We start from the raw sequence: 20873 nt of genomic DNA on the forward strand, positions 1-20873 counted from the left end.
CCACCAGGACTAGGATCGATATGTAGAAGTTCCAGGGAGAGAGTCTGCCATAATAGGAAGAAGGTTTTTTTTTTTTTAAATCAATTTCATGCTAAAGTTAACAAGGGGCTGATGTTGCATCTTGCCAAAATGTTACAGAGATAATTTTGTTTGGTGTCTGTGTCCTTTCAAGGAAAACAACAACAACCAATTCTACAATGCAAACATTTTATCTTTTACAACACCCATGATGTCCTCCAGGCTATTAGTACCCATAGGTCTTAAAAATAAATTGAGTTGTTAGAAATTGACCAGTCTTGCCAGGCTGAGTTTAAATGCAAATGGTAAGTGTGTGAATAACTTTTAGATACAGTCAATACTCATTGTCTATGGATTCCTCAATTGCAAATTCACCAACTTGCTGAAACTTGTTTGCAACCCACAAATCAACACCCAGAGTGCTTTCCTGGTCATTTTTGGACAAGCACAAAACTGCAAAATATCTGAGTCACCTGACATGCATGTTCCCAGCTGAGGTCAGCTCTCATACTATTAACGAGTATCTGTTTCACAGTCTGTGGGCTGCCACATTTTTTGCACTTTTTGGTTTTTGTTGGTGATTTTGCTGTTTAAAATGGCCCCCGAGCAGAGGAGTGCTGTCTGGTGGTTCCTAAATGCAGGAAGGCTGTGATATGCCTTATGGGGAAAATATGTGTGTTAGGTAATTGTCTTTCAGGCATGAGTTACAGTTCTGTGGCTGTGCATCCAATGCTAATGAATCAACAATATGTACTAAATAAAGTGTCTTTAAGCAGAAACACATGTCACACCAGGGTATGTGTAGGTCAATTGCTGAAAATGCTGTGACCAGAGGCTGCAAGAATCTAACTCTGTTTTTCCCCGAGGAGCAATGAACTTGCTAATTCAGTCTTTGGAATGACCTTAAATAGAAAACAGCTACTGTGAACAGCAAGAATTGACTATACTGTGTTCATAAAAGACTGATGGATAGCTTTTGTTCATAGAACCCAACTCTCAGATGCCTGGTCACCCACTTCAGCCCCAAAGCCCTGATTATTCAGAGGACAGCTGGCTGTCCAAGTGGAATACCGGAGGCTTTTCAGAGAGTCTAGACCACCCTCTTACATCTGCCAGACCTTGAGGAAGGAGGCCAAACCCAACCAGGTCAGGGCTCAGGGACAGTCCAAGTCTAGTGACATTGCTCTTTACTGTGATGGAGGGCTTTGAGGTGGCACAGTGGTAAAGAATCTGCCTGTCAATGCAGGAGATGCAAGAGGTATGGGTTTGATCCCTGGGTCGAAAAGATTCCCTGGAGAAGAGAATGTCAACCCTCTCTAGTATTCCTGCCTGGAGAATCCCACGGACAGAGGAGCCTGGCAGGCAACAGTCCATGGGGTCGCAAAGAGTTGGACATTTAAATATTGTCTGTCCTCTAGTAGTCACTGTCTGTGTTCTCCTCATATTTTATCCCCCTTAACACAGAGCACAGTTTTGAGTGACACAAAAATCTTTCTGGATGGGGAGCAGAGTGAACCTTAATGGAGCCTTAAAAACAACTGCTGTGAAAAGACCAAAACTTTAATTTGAAAAGATGCATGCCCCCCAATGTTCATAGCAGCACTATTTACAATAGCTAAGACAGGAAGCAACCTAAGTGTCCATCAACAGATGAATGGATAAAGGAGATATGATACATGTACAAAGTGGAATATTACCCAGCCGTAAAAAGCATGCAATAATGCTGTTTGCAGCAACGTGGATGGAGCTGGAGATTATCATGTTAAGTGAAAGTCAGACAGAGGAAGGCAAATATCATTTACTATTACTTATTTGTGGAATCTAAAAAAAATGATACAAATGAATTTATTTACAGAACAGAAACAGACTCACAGACAGAAGAAACAAACTTCTGATTACCAAAGGGGAAAGGGGGTGAAGGATAAATTAGGAGTTTAGGATTAACAGAAACACACTACTATATATAAAATAGATAAACAACAAGGACTTGCTCTATGGAACAGGGAACTATATCTTGTGATAGCCTATGATGGAAAAGAATCTGAAAAAGAACACTGAATCACTTTGCTATACCCCTGAAACTAACACAACATTGAAAATCAGCTATACTTCAGTTATTAAAAATAACTGTGGTCTCTTGTTGAACATTAAAGAGGCTGAACACTGGACGACAGCCTTTGGTGAAAGCTGCTCTGCCAGCCTCTCACCCACTAGACCTCCCTGCAGACCTGTAACTAAAGGGTTAATGACTGGCACAGCAGGGGCTTCCATACCCAGCTCCAACCTGCAGAGCCCTGTGTACCCTCTCAGTCCATCTCCACTGCTGCTCTCTGCATTGCCCTTCTTATCCACGTTTCTTTGATGAGAAACATAAGATTTAGAGAAGGTGCGAAAGGTGTCTAAACACACACAATTAGCACGTGGCAGAGCTGGGATTTGCGCTTAACGGTTTGCAATCAGCTGATCCATGTCTGCAAACTGGCAGCCAAGTTTGATCCATGGCTTTGTTTGGGGTTTTACAGATGATCTGAATTAGTTATTATTTATACATTCGGGAGTAAATTGAGTGTGACTGAGAAGCTGGTACCCTCTTTGGGCTGGTCATGGAAGCTCTGGTTTTCAGGTCTTCACTCAGCCCACTGCATTCGTTTGCATTCCCTGCCTGGCCTTGGAGGGAGGCACGGGCTGATCTCTGTAGTCAGCCCCTTACTGTGTAATGCTGTCATCTGTATTATTTCATCTGATATTTATGCTTTTATGACTGTTCTGCAGCCAAATGAATTTGCCCAAGATCAGATATCTAAGTGAGCTGAGATGCAATCTTCTCCAGACTTCTCTCCCACACTGTTTTCTTGTATTTTTACAATCTGTAAGATGCATAGATCCACTCAGCCCCCCAAAGCAAGGCTTAGTTAGGATGTTCCTAGTACAATGGCCTCTGGAGATAGCTCTGATAAAGGCAAGAATTCAGTGGTGCAGATGTGAGCAGGGGTGTGGTGAAGCAACAGTGTCTCTATGGAAAAGAATTCTTTCCCCAGTAGTCCAGTGGCTAAGACTCTGAGCTCCCAACACAGAGGCCCCAAGTTGGGTCCCTGGTCAGAGAATTAGATCCCACATGCGGCAACTATAGAGTTTGCATGCCACAGCTAAGAAAGATCCCATGTGCTGCAACAAAGACCCAGTGCAGCCAGATAAATAAATGAAAATACATATTTTACAAAAAAAAAAAAAAGAAGCAAGCACATTTTTTTCCCCCAAGCAGTTTGCTTCTCATCACCGTCTCCTTGTTTCCTAAGGTTAACATGCTGGTCACGGGGTCATCTGCCTTTAGTGGGTGATCTCTGCTGGAAGAGTTCCTGGAATCCACTCTCTGTCAGGATGACATTGCCACATCAAAGGCCTGGGTAATTAGACCTTTCCATGGGACCACATTAGAGGACAAACAGTCTAAAGATGCCTGCCAGGACCATACAGCACATGGCGCAGCCCGCATGGCACGCAGAGCCTCCGGACGACTGTGGCCCCGAGGGTCACGGAATTCTTCTCTGCAAAGTCCCCAAGCTGGCCTCCCCACCTCCAGTCCCTCTATCAAACCATGGCCAGCTTGAAGTGCTAGTGTTGGTCACTCAGTCGTGTCTGACTCTTTGCGACCCCGTGGACTGTAGCCTGCCAGGCTCCTCTATCCATGGGATTCTCCAGACCAGAATACTGGAGTGGGTAGCCATTTCCTTCTCCAGGGGATTTTCCTGATCCAAGGATCGAACCTGGGTCTCTTGCATTGCAGGCAGACTTTGTGCTGTCTGAGCCACCAGGGAAGCCCCATATGGTCAGCTTGAAAGCGAAAGAAAGTGAAAGTGAAGTTTTTCAGTCGTGTCCGACTCTTTGCCACCTCATGGACTGTAGCCTACCAAGATCCTCTGTTCATGGAATTTTCCAGGCAAGAGTACTGGATTGGGTGGCCATTTCCTTCCCCAGAATATCTACCCAGCCCAGGGATTGAACCTGGGTCTCCTGCATTGCAGGCAGATTCTTTACTGTCTGAGCCACCAGGGAAGTCCCATATGGCCAGCTTAATTCTTCTCAAACTCTGTTCCCCACGTGCCTCCTTCACTCAAAAGCCTTTGATGGGTTCTCAGTTCTTTGAAAATAAAGTCAAAATCACCTCTCCCATACAGTAAGTTCCCTACATACGAACCTTCAAGTCGTGAACTTTCAAACACACATTTCATAAACATCAGGCATGAGTGAAATCGCAGCTTACCCTCCGTCTCCTATTGCTGATGATCCTTCAGCTCTACCATCTCCCCTCTCCTCTCCCTCCTCTGGTCAGTAACTCTTCTTGCCTGTTCACTGGATACCAGCCCCGGGATGACAGCTGCTGTCCTGTACTACCAAACTTTTCAAGGTACTGTACTACAAGATTAAAAATGCTTTCTTTATTTTTTGTGTTTTTACGTATTATTTGTGTGAAAAGTATTATAGACTTATTACAGTACAGTACTCTGTAGCTGATTGTATTAGTTGGGTACCTGGGCTCACTTGGTTGGACTTATGAACAAATGGGACTTAAAAACACGCTTTCAGAATGAAATTTTTTAGTATGTAGGGGGCTTACTACATTCTGAGTCCTTCACGGTTTGAACCCTATCCAGCCCTTGTCTGACTTGCATCTGACTACTTTCCTTCTGGAACATTCTTCTCTGATCAAACAGGGCTACTTGTCCATGGCTAAGGGATTCTATCTGTAAATCTTTTTTCTCCTGTTCTCCACTGGGTGTGTGGGTCCGTATCATTTCAAGACCTCGTCCAACCTTCTCTCTTCTGATGTTTAAGGCTTCGGACGCTCATTGGCCCTAGTTGCACAGTGCGTTGTGATGAGGATTAAGCTCCCTTAACTGGTCGACCACAAAACAGCTGTGGAGGAAGAGGAGCTGGTGGTTCTTCTTCAGGGAGATGCATGAATATTGGGATGTGCCTTGACCGAAGGTTTAGATTCACAGGAGACATCAGCTTCCAGTTTCCAAGGGTTGAAATGGATACAGGGCTTCTAGACTCCTTGCATATTTCTCTTCTTTTTTGTTACCTTGTAAGGTTCATTCATTTATTGATTCTGACACATTTTGAATAAATAGTTTCAATCTCATTCTTCAACTCATATCTCCCCCATACACTAGCCATATTTTTACTTATTTTTCTCTCTTGATAAATGGAGCTAATGGGGCTTCCCAGGTAGCTCAGTGGTATAAAATCCACCTGTCAATGCAGGAGACACAGAAGATGTGGGTTCGATTCCTGGGTTGGGAAGATCACCTGGAGGAGGAAATGGCAACCTACTCCAATGATCTTACCTGGATAATCTCATAGACAGAGGAGCCTGGCAGGCTACAGTCCATAGGGTTGCAAAGAGTCAGACATGAGCGAGTGACTGAACTGAGCACGCATGCACACAAATGGGACTATACCATTCTGAAGGTGTAATTGTGAAGACTGAATGATATAATGCTTGTCTAGTACCTGTTAGGATGCTGGGCACATTCTAGACACACAGTGGACACCCAGCAAATGCCCCATCTTTCCTATCAGTGAATTTTATAATCAACCTGGTACTTCATAGACAGGAATCTCATCCAAATTAGCACAAATTCCCCAGACTGATCTGTTCTGAGATACAAGTTCTATTTGAAGTGTTTGTTTTCATGGGTATATTGCATGGCTTCTCTTCAATTTTTGTCAGACTAACTTTTGAAGAAAATCTGAAAATAAGAGCCAAAAGAAAATATTCAGCCAACCCTCCCTTCCTTTTATGGGCATGTTGGCAATTTGTCTGTCCAAACTAAACAGTCTGTTATGGTCTTGCCCAACTTGATTCTCAAAGAGTCTAAAACGTGTCCTAGAATGACCTTGCTGGCCAGTTTCCTTTAAAATACAATATTAAAATATGTTTTTAAAAGGCAACACAAAATGTTGCTGGCTCTTTCCTGCCGGACATTGCATCAGCAATTTCCAGGCCTTTGGATTGGAAGGAAAAACAATGTTTTGCTCACTCCCTCATCTGAGCGTAAGGATAACTGGTAATAATACCTACAGATGGCAGCCCAAATGGAAAGCATCTCTTTGACACAGATGATGCAGCTATTTGGAACTCATATTATAGTTTTTATTACATTTCATTCCCCTCTAAGCTAAGATCCCAGAAATCAAAGCAGTCCTCTGGACCCCATATATCTGGATGTATTGTTGTTGTTGCATAGTCACTCAGTCCGAGTCTTTGCGACCCCATGGACTGCAGCCCACCAGGCTCCTCTGTCCATGGGATTCTCCAGGCAAGAATACTGGAGTGGGTTGCATGCCCTCCTCTAGGGGATCTTCTTTATTCAAGGGTAGAACCCGAGACTTCTGCATTGGCAGGTGAATTCTTTACCTCTGAGCCATCTGGAAAGCCCCTGGATGTACTAGGAGGAAAATATTGTTTGCAAATGCATGCTAATCAGTTTCCAAGGATAATCAGGGGATGTGGAGATTCAGTTTCAGCAAGAGGAGGTGGCCAAATGAGTGGGCGCAAGTTGGATGATCGGGTAGGCAGAAATTAGCAAGGCTGACAAGTCCAGGGGAGGAGGAAGGCGTGGACAGATGGTGGAGGAAAATGATGTTGAAAGTGGCCGTTCCTGCCCAAACCCTGCTGCACTTTAGCACAGGGCTCAGGGCACGGTGCTTTCAGGTTAGTGCCAGTTGTGGGCAACTCCAGTTCTGGCTGCCCCTCAGCTATCTTCCTGGGCACCTGCGTCAGTGATGACACAGACCTCATGCCCAGCTCTCTCTGAAATGCTTTGTACCTTGCTCAAGTGCTTCTGCAGCCTCTGATACATTTTCCATCTTTCACTGATTTCATCCAGAGGCCCTGGTGCTGGGAACCACCCTTCAGGGCATTGTTGTTGTTCAGTCACTCGTCATGTCCAACTCTTGGTGACCCCATGAGCCGCAGCACGCCAGGCCTCCCTGTCCTTCACCATCTCCCGGAGTTTTCCCAAACTCATGTCCATTGAGTTGGTGATGCCATCCAACCATCTCATCCTCTGTTGCCCCCTTCTCCTCCTGCCCTCAATCTTTTCAGCATCAGGGTCTTTTCCAATGAATCAGCTCTTCGCATCGGGTGGCCAAAGTATTGGAGCTTCAGCTTCAGCATCAGTCCTTCCAATGAATATTCAGGTTGATTTCCTTTAGGATTGACTGGTTTGATCTTCTTGCTGTCCAAGGAACTCTCAAGAGTCTTCTCCAGACTCTTCACAAGAGTCTTTTAGGGCATAGTTTTTGTCATTTTGCAGGTTTCAAAGGAAGCATGCAGTTCTCCAAGGATTGAATTTGTACAAAAGCAAGGTACAAAGGCTGTGGGCTTTGGGGTCACTCAGATTCAGGTGTGAATCTGTTTGTCACTTATTGACTCTGGACAAACCAGGGGCCCTCTCTGAATCTCATTTCCTCATCTAGAAAGCTTCCTCATCTGAAAAGTGGGAGGCAGCCTCTTAATGGGATCTTGTGAGGATTAAGAGAGGCCACCAAATGACATGTTTGACCAGAAAGCAGAAAGTTGAACAAATGACAATGAAAATGAGAGGAGTTATGAGGTATAAAGCAGAGGGCATGCTTGGTCAAGAGCCTGTGATGTATCTGAAATCATCAAAGTCAAATCTACTGGGTCAATGTAAACATTTTGTCACTATTTTCCCAAATTTATATTTCACTTTTAAAAACTGTACGTTTTTATTTTTTAATTGGAGCATAATTGCTTTAAAATGTTGTGTTAGTTTTTGCAGTTGTTGATACTGTTGTTTAGTCACTCAGTCACATCCAACTCTTTGCAGCACCATGGACTGTAGCCAGCAGGCTCTTCTGTCCATGGAATTTTCCAGGAAAGGTTTCTGGAGTGGGTTGTACAGTTGTTGCTGTACAACAGTGTGCATCAGCTATCAGTATACATATGTCCCCTCCCTCTCGGGCCTCCATCCCACCACCCCTCCCCATCCCGCCCCTCTAGGTTATCACAGAGCACCGGGCTGTGCTCCCTGTGCTATACAGAAGCTCCCCACTATGTCTGTTTTACTTATGGTAGTGTATAAACATCAGTGCTACTATCTCCGTTTATCCCGCCCTCTTCTCCCCGTGTCAACAAGTCTGTTTTCTATGACTGCATCTATATTCCTGTATGACAGACTCTAGGTTCACCCACATCTCTACAAATGACTGGATTTCATTCCTTTCTGTGGCCAAGTAGTATTCCAGTATGCCATTCTACTGTGTGTGTGTGCACGTGCATCTTCTTTGTCCTTTCCTCTGCCAACACACATCTAAGCTGCTTCCTGCTTATTGTAAATAGTGCTGAATGAGCATTGGAGTACACGTGTCTTTGACTTATGATTGTCTCAGGGTATACTGGAGAAGGAAATGGCAACCCGCTCCGGTATTCTTGCCTGGAGAATCCCAGGGACGGGGGAGCACGATGGTCTGCCTTCTATGGAGTCGCACAGAGTTGGGCATGACTGAAGTGACTTAGCAGCAGCAGCAGCAGCAGCAGGGTATACACCCAGGATTCGGATTGCTGGGCCATATAGCGGTTTAATTCCCATTTTCTTAAAGATATCCCCAAACTTAAATTGCAAGTGTGTAAGATGTGGTAGACTCATATTTGATTGAAACTTGCTTACGTCTCCCCTACTCTGGAAATAACTTGTTTTGCTGTTGCTCACTCCTCAAGCCATCTTCCTCACTCTTCCTTTCTGGGTTCCACCACATTTTCTGAAAGATTAAGCTGCGCCTGCTGTCTACTCTTCCTGGCCACTCAGTCCTTCCTTTCAAGCCTGATTTCTAACCCCAGAGCTCTCCTGAAAGGTCTCGCTAGAGTCTAGGACGTTATCGATGTGCTCACACCTTGCGTACACACCCAGTCTCGTCAACTCTGCCACTTTCTACACCACTGGCAACTAACTTTCTCTAAAACAGCAGTTCTTAACCTTGGCTGCACATTAGAATCAACTGAGGGACTTTAAAAATAATTTATGCCTGAATTCCAGCATCAGGAGTTATGATGTAATGGTCTGGGTTGCAGTCTGGGCTTTGGGGTTTTTCAAAGCTCCCTTGCAGATGATTAAGGTGCAGTGAAGGTTGAGAACCACAGCTAAGACTCTCTCCCTCTTTCTTTTATTTACATAATTTTTCAAAGCTCTATTTCATATCATCTGAATATCTTTTGCAGTCTCATTCAAATCCTGTTCTTAGAGTGTGGCTTTAGGTAATAAAGGATGCAAGTGCTGTAATTAAGGCAATTTATAGCTGGAGCTGTTGCTTTGACATCGCTAGAGGAAATCTGCCACTCCTGGTTAATCAGAAAGCTTACTGAATGGAAATTTAAGGTATGACTGAATATGGATGTGGTGCATAAAGAATGAGGGAAGGAAAAAAGGAAAGAAAATCTTTGGATCTTATGATCCAAACAATAGCTTGCTATATCTAATGCTTTCTCTTTTATTGTGTTTCAACAAAAGTACCAGGAACATTCATCTTAGCTATGATTGATTGAGCACCATGTTATGTGGTCATGGCAAACTCAACCAGATGTATGCTATTATCATAATTGTTCACATCAAAAAAGTGGAGATGGACAGAGTTAGTTCCCCAAGGACACAAGCCTAGAAAAATGACAGAACTGTGATTTTAACTCAGGTCAAACCCTCTTGGGATTAGAAACCTAAGAAATTGATGCCAAATCTTAGAGAACTGCTTCCAAAATTCTACTCGAGAGGGATTGACAAATACCTGAAATCATTCTCACATCTCCCATCAGTTTTCCCATCTCCAGGGTGAGACCTTTCATCCTTGTCTGTGCGCTTTGGTTTAATACTTCCCATCCTCTGGCCACCCAAGCCACCTCTATTTCAGCTTGAAAATGACCTACTGACATGTGCTGTCTAGAGTCTAGAGTAACAGTGATAGTCTTAGGCACTGACTAGTTATCACACATGTCCTGGGGTCATGGCTGAGTTAGCAACAAAACAGAAACTTTGTGATGATGGTAGATGAGCTCAATAAAGGACTGAAATGGTATGGACCAAACAGAAGCAGAAGATATTAAGAAGAGGTGGCAAGAATACACAGAAGAACTATATAAAAAAGATCTTCACGACCCAGATAATCATGATGGTGTGATAACTCACCTAGAGCCAGACATCCTGGAATGTGAAATCAAGTGGGCCTTAGGAAGCATCACTATGAACAAAGCTAGTGGAGGTGATGGAATTCCAGTTGAGCTATTTCAAATCCTGACAGATGATGCTGTGAAAGTGCTGCATTCAATATGCCAGCAAATTTGGAAAACTCAGTAGTGGCCACAGGACTGGAAAAGGTCAGTTTTCATTCCAACCCCTAAGAAAGGCAATGCTAAAGAATGCTCAAACTGCCACACAATTGCACTCATCTCACACACTAGTAAAGTAATGCTCAAAATTCTTCAAGCCAGGATTCAGCAATACGTGAACCGTGAACTACCAGATGTTCAAGGTGGTTTTAGAAAAGGCAGAGGAACCAGAGATCAAATTGCCAACATATTTTGGATCATCGAAAAAGCAAGAGAGTTCCAGAAGAACATCTATTCCTGATTTATTGACTATGCCAAAGCCTTTGACTGTGTGGATCACAATAAACTGTGGAAAATTCTTCAAGAGATAGGAATACCAGACCACCTGACCTGCCTCTTGAGAAAGCTGTATGCAGGTCAGGAAGCAACAGTTAGAACTGGACATAGAACAACAGACTGGTTCCAAATAGGAAAAGGGGTACATCAGGTATATTGTCACCCTGCTTATTTAACTTATATGCAGAGTACATCATGAGAAATGCTGGGCTGGAGGAAGCACAAGCTGGAATCAAGATTGCCGGGAGAAATATCAATAACCACAGATATGCAGATGACACCACCCTTATGGCAGAAAGTGAAGAAGAACTAAAGAGCCTCTTGATGAAAGTGAAAGAGGAGAGTGAAAATTTGGCTTAAAGCTCAACATTCAGAAAACAAAGATCATGGCATCCGGTCCCATCACTTCATGGCAAATAGATGGGGAAACAGTGGAAACAGTGGCAGACTTCATTTTTTTGGGCTCCAAAATCACTGCAGATGGTGACTGCAGCCAGGAAATAAAAAGATGCTTACTCCTTGGAAGAAAAGTTATGACCAACCTAGACAGCATATTAAAAAGGCATTAAAACAATTAAAAAGAGACATTATTTTGCCAACAAAGGTCATTCTAGTCAAGGCTATGGTTTTTCCAGTAATCATGTATGGAAGTGAGAGTTGGACTATAAAGAACGCTGAGCACAGAAGAATTGATGCTTTTGAACTGTGGTGTTGGAGATCCAACCAGTCCATTCTAAAGGAGATCAGTCCTGGGTGTTCATTGGCAGGACTGATGTTGAAGCTGAAGCTCCAATACTTTGGCTACCTTATGTGAAGAGCTGACTTGTTTGAAAAGACTCTTATGCTGGGAAAGATTAAGGGCAGAGGAGAAGGGGATGACAGAGAATGAGATGGTTGGATGGCATCACAGACTCAATGGACATGAGTTTAGGTAAACTCCGGGAGTTGGTGATGGACAGGGAGGCCTGGCGTGCTGCAATCCGTGGGATCACAAAGTCGGACACAACTGAGTGACTGAACTGAACTGAGCTTACATTCTATGTTCCGGAGAAAGTGCTAGAAATAAAGGACTAGGTTTTCATGGAGGGTTGGGGAGGGTAGTCCGAGATGGAAATAAGGATTTCTCTGTAGGTGTTAGAGTGAAAGTGACAGTCACAGGAAAGGGGAAGGACTGCAGTGTAAGGGAAGATGTGGAAACAATATCTTTAGAAGAAAGTAGAAAAGAATTCAGAGACTGGGGCTTCGTTGGTAGTCTGATAGTTAAGAATCCACCTTGTAATGCAAGGGACACTGGTTTGATCCAAATCCCACATGCCTTGGAGGAACAAAGCCCTTGTGTCGCAACTACTGAAGCCCGAGTTCCAGAGTCCATGCTGGACAACAAGAGAAACCACTGCAGTGAGAAGCCTGTACATTGCCAACTAGAGAATAGGCCCTACTCGGCCCAACTGGAGAAAAGCTAGCATGCAGCAATGAAGACCCAGCACAATCAAAAGTCAAAAATAAACAAACAAACAAACAATTAAATAAATATTTTCAAAAGAGGATTTGGAGAACCCTTTCCTCCCTCCCTTCTCCCGCCCCTTCTTTCCTTTATCTGATATCTTTCTCCTATGAACCACACAACTGTTGCTTGAACCCTCATTCAGTAAGCTTTCTGGTCAACCCAAGATTGCAGCTTTCCTTTAGGAAGCTCCTAGCAGCCACTTCAACTCCAAACTGCCTTCATTATCAGGTTTGCATTCTTTACGACACAAAACAACATTCTAAATAGGATTTGAGTGAGCTTTTAACACCATATGGGGCTGGATAGTCAGTGCGAGATGAATGGAATGTTGAAAGGAAAGCTGAGATACAGAGAAAACAGTTGTTCCAGGGCAGGACGCGGGTCAGGGCAAGAGGGACGGATTTCATTTCCTTTCCTCAGAGAACACATGGGTCACTTTAAGTCTGAAAGGACGCTGGGTTTGGCTGCCAGGAAGTGAAATTTCACGCTCAATCACAATAACCAGATTGGGCCTTATGGTTCACATAGTTTGTTTCTCTTTTGTCTCATGGCTTTGATTTTTTAATTTCCACTTAGACTGCTTCATTTTGCACATTTCTTTTAACTTGCTTCAAATCCTGTGTAGCTGGGGCATTCTGACATTTACAGGGTTTCTGCTACATCCCATACACTGCTCGGGGTGTTGCAGAGAAGAACCAATTCTGATTCCATGTTGGAACTGTTTCTTTGACTTGCTTTGTGTTGCTTTTGTTATTATTATTGTTGTTGTTGTTCAGTTGCTCAGTCATGTCTGACTCTTTGTGACCGCATGGACTGCAGCACGTCAGGCTTCCCTGTCCTTCACTATCTCCCGGAGTTTGCTCAAACTCATGTCCATTGAGTCCATGATACCATCCAACAATTTCATCTTCTGTCACTCCCTTCTCTTCCTGCCCTCAATCTTTCCCAGAGTCAAGGTCTTTTCCGATGAATCAGCTCTTCTTATCACATGGCCAAAGTTTTAGAGGTTTGTTGTTATAATCACACATAATGGCCTGCCTCAGGGGACCCTGCCCCTCTGCCTGCCTCTTACAGTGCCTTTGTTCAGCTCACAGAGAGATAATCTGACCCTGCTCACCTGTGAATGGCCGCAAGGAAGATGAGACTAACATATCCCTTCCCAGTTGCTGGTGATTCCTGGAGATGTTTTGCAAGACAGATGGCTCTTTTTACTTTATTTCCTCATCGCCTCTCCCTCTTTATTCTGTCTTTTGACTTTAGTTCCTCACTGCTCTTCTTTCCAGTTCAGTAAAAGAACCTGGCATCCAGACCCCAATAAGATAGTTATTTTGAGATGTTTTCTGCCATCTTCTCTGTCAGCTGGCTTTCTGAATAAAGTCTCTATTCTTTGCCTCCACACCTCATTTCTTAATTCATTAGCCTTTTTGTGATGAGCTGATCAATCTTGGACTCAGTAACAGGGGCAACCCACTTATGGGGGCAGACATCCTGCAGGGTATGAAGTGTAGAGGCAAGCAAGCAAAAACACAGAATTTAGACTTGAGGGGTTGTTGTGGAGAAGGTGAGAAGAAAATGAAGAGGGAGGAGGACTTTGGAGAAGGTGATAGTTGCGATGAAAGAGAAAGGCTGAGAAAGAAGAAGAGAGAAATAAGTGGAGAATGCATGAGGACTTCCCTGGTGGTCCAGTAGTTAAGACTCTGCACTTCCAATGCAGGGACTATGGGTTCAATCTCTGGCTGGGAAATAGATCCACATGCTGTTGGGCCAAAAAAAAAAAAAAAGAGAGAGAGAGAGAAGTGAGTGAAGAGGAGGTTACAGAAAGTGAGAAGCTATGTTGACTAAGGAATTGCAGGACACGAACAATGGGGTTGAAAGAGGGAAATGGCTGAATGATGTAGGCTGGGTGGGAAGAGGCTTGAGGGTGAGGGCAGAAAAGATAAAAAGGCAGGAGAGACTGATTATTCATACAAAAAGATTGGCTGTTAACAATTTAGTTGTGTCCTCACCCCTAAATTCATAGATTGAAGCCTCAAATCTTCAATGTGACTGGAATTGGAGGTAAGACCTTTAAGAAGGTCATTAAGGTTAAATGAGGTCATGAACGTGGGGCCCTGATCCAACAGAACTTGTGTCCTTATAAGAAGAGGAAGAGACGTTATAGCAGATCTCTCTGTCTCTTTCTTTCTCTGTGCCATGTGAAGATTCAGCAGGAAGGTGATCACCCGTAAGCCAGAAAGAGAATTTTGGACTTCCCTCCTCCAGAACCACAAGGAAATACTTTTCTGTTGTTTAAGCCCCCAGCTGATGGTGTTGCCCTGTTATGACTGCCTGAGTGGACTGCCACGAGGCATATGGAGCTTTATTTTTTTATTTATTTTAAACTTAAATTTATTTATGTATCTATTTTTTACTTTAAAATATTGTATTGGTTTTGCCATACACTGACATGAATCTGCCATGGGTGTAAATGTGTTCCCCTTCCCGAACCCCCCTCCCACCTCCCTCTCCATCCCATTCCTCTGGGTCAACCCGGTGCACCAGCTCCGAGCACCCTGTATCATGCATCGAACCTGGACTGGTGATTCATTTCACAAATGATAATTTACATGCTTCAATGCCATTCTCCCATATCATCCCGCCCTAGCCCTCTCCCATAGTGTACAAAATACAGTTCAAAATGCAAATCAAAACCACGATGAGGTACCCTTTCATGCCCGTCAGAATGGCTGCTATCCGAAAGTCTACAAGCAATAAATGCTGGAGAGGGTGTGGAGAAAAGGGAACCCTATTACACTGTTGGTGGGAATGAAAACTAGTACAGCCGCTATGGAGAACAGTGTGGAGATGCCTCAAAAAACTGGTAATAGAACTGCCATATGACCCAGCAATCCCACCGCTGGGCATACACACCGAGGAAACCAGAATTGAAAGAGACACGTGTACCCCAGTGTTCACTGCAGCACTGTTTATAATAGCCAGGACATGGAAGCAATCTAGATGTCCATCATCAGACAAATGGATAATGAAGCTGTGGTACATATACACAATGGAATATTACTCAGCCATTAAAAAGAATACATTCGAATCAATTCTAATGAGGTGGATGAAACTGGAGCCTATTATACAGAGTGAAGTAAACCAGGAAAAAAAACACCAATACAGTATACTAACACATATATATGGAATTTAGTAAATTGGTAAAGATAACCCTGTATGCGAGACAGCGAAAGAGACACAGATGTAGAGAACAGAGCTTTAAAGTCACCAGAAGAGGCCAGGAGAATCATTGTTCACCCCAATCTGCCATCTCTGGGCATGTGAGCAGTAACACACACTTTAAATTTCTTCCTGAAATTCAAGAGACAGAGGACTTCGGCTCTGTTGGCAAGGGGATTGTGTATTCATGTACATATGTGTCACTGTTAACTGACAGTGAGGCTTTGGGTCTCATTTGTAAATCAGTCGTGTCTGACTCTACAACCCTATAGACTGTAGCCTGCCAGGCTCCTCTGTCCACAGAGTTCTCCAGGCAAGAATGCTGGAATAGATAGCCATTCCCTTCTCCAGGGGATCTTCCCTACCCATGGATTGAACCTGGGTCTCCTGCTTTGCAGGCAGATTCTTTACTGTCTGAGCCACCAGGGAAGTCACATATGTGTCACTGCTAACTGATGGCAAGGCTTTGGGTCTCATTTGTAAAATAGGGTTAAACATAGTACCAGCCTGACTGGTGTGTTGGGAAGATTTGAAGAGGGTTTGCTTAGAAGCATGCCTCTGGGTAGGAAGCACTCTCTGTTAGCTGTTATTAATAGTTCATGTATGAATGTTAATTTAAAAAATTTTTTTGGAGAGTGAGGGCTCTTGAGATTTCTCACATAGAAAAAACAAATGGGAACTCGTTTTACGTCTCTAGATTGTATTAGATTGAACAATATGACATTGTCTTTTCTATAGGTCCAAGACACAGCAAGTATTTTTTTTTTCACTAGTACACATTCTTCTTTTTAAGGTTCTTTCCCATTATAGCTTATCACAGGATATTGATTACAGTTCCCTGTGCTATCAATTAAAACCTTGTTGTTTATCCATTCTAGATGTAATAGTTCACAGCAATTGTTTTTAAAATGGGAACATGCCACATAAACCACCAGGTATGTGGATTTTCCTGAAAAATAAAAATTGACAATCTGGTACCTTAGAGCTACATTAACCCTGGAGACCACTACGGGAGTGGGTGATGACCACCCATGTTATTTGGAGAGTGTAGTTTCAGGCCCCCTGGGTCTTGGCCACTTTGTAGATGTTGGATGTGGCCTCTGATGGAGTGTATGGTATTCAGTTCAGTTCAGTCACTCAGTTGTGTCCGACTCTTTGCGACCACATGAGCTGCAGCACACCAGGCCTTCCTGTTCATCACCAACTCCTGGAGTCCACCTGAACTCACATCCATTGAGTTGGTGATGCCATCCAACCATTTCATCCTCTGTCATCCCCTTCTCTTCCTGCCCTCAATCTTACCCAGCATCAGGGTCTTTTCCAATGAGTCAGCTCTTCACATCAGGTGGCTAAAATATTGGAGTTTCAGGTTCAACATCAGACCTTCCAGTGAACACCCAGGACTGATATCCTTTAGGATGGACTGGTTGGATCTCCTTGCAGTCCAAGGGACTCTCAAGAATCTTCTCCAACACCACAGTTCAAAAGCATCAATTCTTCAGCACTCAGCTTTCTTTGTAGTCCAACTCTCACATCCATACATGACTGCTGGAAAAACCATAGCCTTGACTAGTCGGACCTTTGTCGGCAAAGTAATGTCTCTACTTTTTAATATGCTGTCTAGGTTGGTGATAACTTTCCTTCCAAGGAGTAATAGTCTTTTAATTTCATGGCTGCAGTAACCATCTATAGTGATTTTGGAGCCCCCCAAAATAAAGTCTCTCACTGTTTCCACTGTTTCCCCATCTATTTCCCATGAAGTGATGGGACCAGATGCCATGATCTTAGTTTTCTGAATGTTGAGCTTTAAGCCAAATTTTTCATGCTCCACTTTCACTTTCTTTCTTTTTTTTTTTATAAATTTATTTATTTTAGTTGGGGGCTAATTACTTTACAATATTGTAATAGTTTTTGCCATACATTGACATGAATCAGCCATGGGTTTACATGTGTTCCCCTTCCTGGACCCCCCACCCACCTCCCTCCCCATCCCATCCTTCTGGATCATCCCATTGCCCCGGCCCTGAGCCCTTGTCACATGCATCGAACATGGAATGGTGTTCTGTTTCACATATGATAATATACATGTTTCAATGCTATTCTCCCAGAACGTCCCACCCTCACCTTCTCCCTCAGAGTCCATAAAATTGTTCCATGCATCTGTGTCTCTTATTCTGTCTCGCTTATAGGGTTATCGTTACCATCTTTCAAATTCCATATATATGCATTAGTATACTGTATTGTTGTTTTTCTTTCTGGCTTACTTCACTCTGTATAAAGGGCTCCAGTTTCATCCATCTCAGTAGAACCGATTCAAATGTATTTTTTTTAATGGCTGAGTAATATTCCATTGTGTATATGTACCACAGCTTCCTTATCCATTCGTCTGCTGATGGACATCTAGGTTGCTTCCATGTCCTGGCTATTGTAAACAGTGCTGCGATGAACATTGGGGTACACGCGTCTCTTTCAATTCTGGTTTCCTCGGTGTATATGCCCAGCAGTGGGATTGCTGGGTCATATGGCAGTTCTATTCCCAGTTTTTTAAGGAATCTCCACACTGTTCTCCATAGTGGCTGTACTAGTTTGCATTCCCACCAACAGAGGCTCTTTAGTTCTTCTTCACTTTCTGCCATAAGGGTGGTGTCATCTGCATATCTGAGGTTATTGATATTTCTGCTGGCCATCTTGATTCCAGCTTGTGCTTCCTCCAGCCCAGCATTTCTCGTGATGTACTCTGCATATGAGTTAAATAAGCAGGGTGACAATATACAGGCTTGATGTACTCCTTTTCCTATTTGGAACCAGTCTGTTGTTCTATGTCCAGTTGTAACTGTACAGAGCTATGATAACGTGTTGCTGACAACATCCAGAGAGATGAGTATATTTGCTTTTCAGGCAAAAGCATTAGGTCATCAATGTTGATTTGTGTAAGCAGATGGGAAGCACAAATCATCCCAAACCAAACATCTTTGACCTTGAATAATCAAAACAACCAGGGAAAGGCACTCTGGATTTCACTTTGACAACCCAGTGGAAACACTTCGGTCTTGGCCAAAATTCTTTCCCTTGACAAGTTTATATTCTCGTGCAAGTCCATTCACTGAGTACCTAGTGTGTGTCCACGCCTCTTGCTTATACTTTTGTTTTTAATCCCCAAGAGCTGACTCATTGGAAAAGACTCTGATGTTGGGAAAGATTGAAGGCTACAGGAGAAGGGGGCGGCAGAGGATGAGACAGTTGGATGGCATCACCTACACAGTGGACATGAATCTGAGCAAAATCCAGGAGATAGTGACGGACAGAGGAGCCTGGCATGCTGCAGTCATGGGGTCACAAAGAGTCAGACACGACTGAGCGACTGAACAACAACAAGAGAAGATGTCAGTTTGTCCGTTGAGAAGAAATCCCCCCAAACAAAGAGGCCGAGGTCAAAAATGAGCTGGCTGGCCAAAACTAACAGCTCCTGACACTAACTAGTATTTGTATTTCATCTTCTGACTTACAAACGTTTTCTCCTATAATATTTTACTTAAGATACCAGTGGGTCCGCTGGAGTAGATATTTATTGTTCTCATTTTCAATGATGACCCGAGGCTCAGAGTGTTCAGATAACTTGCCCACAATCACACAGCCAGGAAGGATTAGGACTGAACATGTCATACCCGGAGGTCACAATTCCAGATACCTCATTCTTTTTAGTTCACTAGAAAGAAAGGCAGAACCACAGCATAGATGAAAACCTGCTTTGCTACAACTAAATTGAAAGAATAATCTGGGGCTTCCCTGGTGGCTCAGTGCTAAAGAATGTCTGCCAAATGCAGGAGACACGGATTCAATCCCTGGTTGGGAAGATCTCATATGTCTCAGAGCAACTAAGCCTGTGCAGCACAATTATTGAGCCTGTGTGTGCTCGAGAGCCCAGGAACTGCAACTAGTGAAACCCACACCCGAGAGCCTGTGCTCCACAGCAAGAGACAACGCTGGAAAGAGATAATCTGAGCAACATACTTGATCTTTTTTTCCGAAATGGACTGACTAGCAAAGCTGATGCAAATTTAGCATTAAGGAAAACAGAGTATTTAAATCACAGAGAGAAATAGCTCCCCTGTGACCTGGACCATTAGACAGTGTCCAGTGTAGTATTAATAGTTAAAGCAGTTCTGGAGACTATCTGATCCTCCTTAAGTTATCGATAATTGAATTTTACATTCTTTTCTATGAACCCTAGATTGGGTTCAGATTATTTCTCCACACAGGTCTCTGCACAGCTGCTACTCATCCCAGGAAACTGATAAGGAGTTAGCACTGACTGTGAAAGTCATCTGGTATCCTGTGTCAAGGTCTGGATGTCATTTCAAGAGGTGTGTGAGTATGTTTGGTGAACTATATAGCATCAGGGAAATTTCTCCCTGCAAGTCCAGGGAGAACCTGGAGAGGGTTAGGAAGGCAGGTGATGATGGTCTTTAAATATTTAAGAAGCCAGAGGAAAGTGGTGGAATTCTTGCTACTTCTAAAAATAGAACAAGGCCAGTGGAGAAACATTTAAAAGGGTCAGATTCCAGCATAAGAAAGAATTTTCTGGTGACCGGGGGTATTTTAACGGAAAGTGAAAGTAGCTCAGTTGTGTCCAACTCTTTGCGACCCCAGGGACTATACAGTCCATGGAATTCTCCAGGCCAGAATACTGGAGTGGGTAGCCTTTCTCTCCTCCAGGGGATCTTCCCAACACAAGGATTGAACCCAGGTCTCCCACATTGCAGGTGGATTCTTTACCAGCTAAGCCACAAGGGAAGCCCAGGGCTGCTTTACTAAGAATGAACATTTTGCTATGATTGGTGTTGAAGCTGAAGGTGGGGTTTGTAGTGTGGATAAATTCTCAAAGTTTGTCTGGGGCCATTTAACCTTAGACTCAAAAACAGACAGGAGGACGGAAATATGACAATTTCTGTAATATTATAAGGACTTTGTACATAAATTGTTTTCAGGAAATGAGAGTTTTTAAGTCTCTAGATTATACTGGAGTTAAATAAAACTGCCATTTTGTGTAGGTAATAGAATGGTTAGGGCTTCCCAGGTGGCTCTAGTGGTAAAGAACATGCCAATGCAGGTTTGATCCCTGCATCGGGAAGATCCCTTAGAGGAGGACATGGCAGCTCATTCCAGTATCCTTGCCCGGGGAATCCCATGGACTGAGGAGTCTGGTGGACTACTGTCCAAAGGGTAGTAAAGAATCAGGCATGATTGAGCGACTTAGCACACAGCACGCACGCAATAGAATGGTTGATGGTCATCCATTGCATACGGTTCAACATAATTCATGCAAAGGGAACAGATTTGATTCTTTAGACCTATGTCACATGGAGAGAAGGAAGGACTGAGAAACTGTGATGACTTCACTGTGCATAGCTTTTGGGGTGTTCTGCAGCGAATTGGGCTTCCTTGAAAGTC

General features: G+C 43.5%; 1 protein-coding gene across 2 annotated transcripts in view; it reads right to left on the reverse strand.

The window, feature by feature from the left end:
• Window positions 1-20873, reverse strand: part of C1QTNF7 (C1q and TNF related 7) — a 135017-nt gene that overhangs the window by 105456 nt on the left and 8688 nt on the right. The gene's annotated exons all lie outside the window — the stretch shown is intronic.

The sequence above is a fragment of the Giraffa tippelskirchi genome, chromosome 1 (genome assembly GCF_054371585.1).
Source record: "Giraffa tippelskirchi isolate mGirTip1 chromosome 1, T2T-mGirTip1v1.2.pri, whole genome shotgun sequence".
In the NCBI taxonomy this organism is placed as follows: Eukaryota; Metazoa; Chordata; class Mammalia; order Artiodactyla; family Giraffidae; genus Giraffa; species Giraffa tippelskirchi.